Raw genomic sequence first — 3117 nt, forward strand, 5'->3', positions numbered from 1 at the left:
GTGGCTCTCTCTCATTTAAGGCTGCTGCAAAGCTCAAGTGAGAAAATGTATATGGAAATACAGACTCACAAGCAGTAAGAAAATTGAAGGGCTTCTTACTGTTCCTGTTCAACAGCAATAACAATGATGATGATAACAACAATATTAAGAGGAATGGCATCTTACCAATATTCTTCCCCTCCAGCCATGCACTTTTCATACACGGGTCCCTCCAGCTCCCGGGGGCTGGGGAAGATGGCTTCATGATGGATGATGATGGTTTTGATGACTTTGTTGACGTGTGCCTGGCAGGACACAGGGTCCTGCCCATCAGGGATGTGTATGAGGGTGGGCCCGAAGCAGATGGCCAGGTTGTATGGATCCATCATGTTCTCGTCGCTATACTGGGAGAGGCTAGGAGAGAGGAGGTACCCACAAGTCATCTGGGAAAGGCAAACCCTCCCCCTGTGATTTCTTTCTTTTGGGGGAGTCTACACAAACCCAGGAGGGTTCCATGTTTTGCTTTAAAAACAGCACCTGCAAAAGCTTCAGCATACCCCCTCCCAAAGGAGGCCAGGGCTGATTCAGTGAGGGGTCCCTTGGGCAGGCACTCACTGGTTGAGGAAAGCGAAGAGGTATCTCATGACCACAATGACCACGCGGGGAAGGGTGATGAGGATTTGTTGGATCTGGTGCACTCTCTCAGCTGGGTTCTCCAGTTCTGTAACATAAAGGGGCTTTTCAGGGTACCTTTCATCCTCAGAGAGCAAAGTAGCAAACGCTTGGCTGGCTCCACCTCCTGTAACAGCCCACATGGATGGGGAAGCCAGCTCTACTCGCAGTTGTAGGGATCATGTGACCCAGCCTGGCCAATCAGAGCATCATATACCCCCCAAGGGTATATAAATATGATCAGCACCTAATTAGAATTGATCCTTGGGACTGGAGAAATGCATAGGGGGGTAACCCTTGAACCTGGGTGGAGGGGAGCATGGAGCTCCTGGGAGACACCCAGAAGGAAGATCTTGCTGAGAGTGAAGCTGCCATAGAGACAGAGGGGTGACAGACCTGCTGATGCCTGGGAGGGTTCCAGTCCAGCTAGGCCTAAACTTTTCAGGCACATGAACCAATGCATTCCCTTTTATAGATTAAGCCAGTTTAAGTAGAGTTTCTGTCACTGCGATCTGTGAACTCGGATAAACACTGCAGGGGCCATGTATTATTAAACTCTTTACAAACATCAGCTGCAGCACAGGCCCGGCAGTTGCTCAGGAAATGACTGTCTAATAAATATCTGCCTTTCAAGCTACACACTGGCCAAGAACTCTTGCAGATGCTTGGGATCTTGTCTCTGACTTCTGTTTCTGGGTAAGCCCTAGACCTGAAATCCTCAGGGCCCTACCCAGGAACTGGATTACTGAGGGTTCTGGAAACATTGGCTGAGCAAGTGAGACAGCGTTTACACAGGGTCTGACCTAGAATTAAAAAAGACATGATTTAGAGCTTGAGGTCAATCTGGAAAGGTAAACAGGAAGTAGTGTGGAGGGCAGAGGGCAAGGAAGGGTCTTTTACACAAGAAAGCAAGGCAGCTCAAGCCTCCCCCTTTTCTTGCCACCTCCTGGGACACTTTCCAGCCTGCAGATCTCAGTGTTGTGCAGAGCACCCCTGGTGAAACTGTGTGGGGGGCCAATTCTCTATAAATCAGATAAAGTTTAAACATTTATTCTAAAATTAAGGGTTTACTTCTTTTTATTCCCCAAAACATTGCCTTGGATTTGGGTGCCTCACAGTCTAGATGTCGCAACATCATCCCCCTGGGCTTCCTCCAGACCTTAGCCACAGAAACATACCAGTCCAACAGGACTCTCATGGCTAGTGACATCAGAGTAAGCTCCCAGTCGGCTTATTCTCACCATTTCCCTTGTTTGTCATGTTGCCGACCTGACGCCCAAACCTTCCATGGTTCCCCATCACCCAAGGGGAAAAGCTCTGGTACATATGCAGGGCATTCAAGGCTTTCCCCCTCTCGCTTCATTTGGCTCTTCCAGCCTCTTGCACTGGCTGGAACACCCTCCTGCTGGTCCCACTGGTCTGCGTCCCCAACCTTTCCTAAGATCCCCTGTGTCCCTTCACCCTGGAAGACTCTGCTCATGCATCTCTCTGGGCTCTGATCTATAAAACTAGTCTTCCTCTGCTTCTTCTCCTCCGAGCTCCTTCTGTACCCAGGGATACACTGGCCCTTTCTTATAAGCCATCTTGTTATTTCCACAGCTAGGCTAAGTTCTCTGAGGATGCAAGCCCTGTTCTCGCTTTCATAATATCCCTCTTCAGTGATGAACCCGTGGTCCAACCTCAATACAGATTTCTCAAGGACTTGACTGTTCCACTTGGGAAATACTTACTAATAGTGGATATCAAATCTTGAAACCTTTCCTTAGGAAAGAGTGGGTTTTCCAGTCCTCGGAAATACAGTTTTAAAACACCTGCGACTGAATTGATATCTCGTTCATTTTGATCGTCCACCAGGGGGTCTTCACCTGAGTGGAAACAAGAGGTGATGTTTCAGCTTGGGGAGGTGGCAGTGAATGTGCAGATGGAAGAAGAGATGCGCTGGCCCGGCCCCAACCAGAGGAAGGGCAGACGGGACAAGCCTCCCTGACCTGGAACTCTTCCCCTAGCAAGTTTAGCATTCTCCCTACAATTTCATATTTAAAAATGCTGAAATCTGTGTTAAAAATTGCAAAAATAAAACCATGAACACACATCACCCTTCACTCTCACTCATCTTGTCACATTTGCTCTCTCTCTTTCTGTACTGATAGTTCTTGTTGCTCAACTATGTGAAAGTATTTTCTAAACATCAAAACACATCACTGCTAACACATTTCTTCTGAGAATAAGGGTGTTCTCCTACATGACCACAGCAACATTGTTACACCTGAGAAAATTAACAATTAGTCAAAATAACATCACATATACAGCCCACATTCAGACATCCCCAATTGTCTCATGATGTCTTTTATAGAAAAGTCAAGATCTAGCTGGGCATGGTGGCCTGTGCTTAAGGCCAGTTTGAGTCCAGCCTGAGCAATACAGTGAGACCCCATTTCTTAAAAAAAAGAGAGAGACAGAATTAAG

The 3117-nt window shown here is 47.4% G+C and overlaps 1 long non-coding RNA gene across 1 annotated transcript; it reads right to left on the reverse strand.

Annotated features, from left to right (window-relative positions):
- Positions 1-316: 316 nt before the first annotated feature.
- Positions 317-2724, reverse strand: LOC103249297. The gene is made up of 3 exons (XR_503609.2): positions 2382-2724; positions 595-700; positions 317-393 (listed from the first exon to the last, which is right to left on the reverse strand). It is a non-coding gene; the product is annotated as an uncharacterized LOC103249297 (long non-coding RNA).
- Between the last annotated feature and the right edge of the window lie 393 nt (positions 2725-3117).

The sequence above is a fragment of the Carlito syrichta genome, unplaced genomic scaffold (assembly GCF_000164805.1).
Source record: "Carlito syrichta isolate Samal-C Ts95f unplaced genomic scaffold, Tarsius_syrichta-2.0.1 Scaffold40467, whole genome shotgun sequence".
Classification (NCBI taxonomy): domain Eukaryota; kingdom Metazoa; phylum Chordata; class Mammalia; order Primates; family Tarsiidae; genus Carlito; species Carlito syrichta.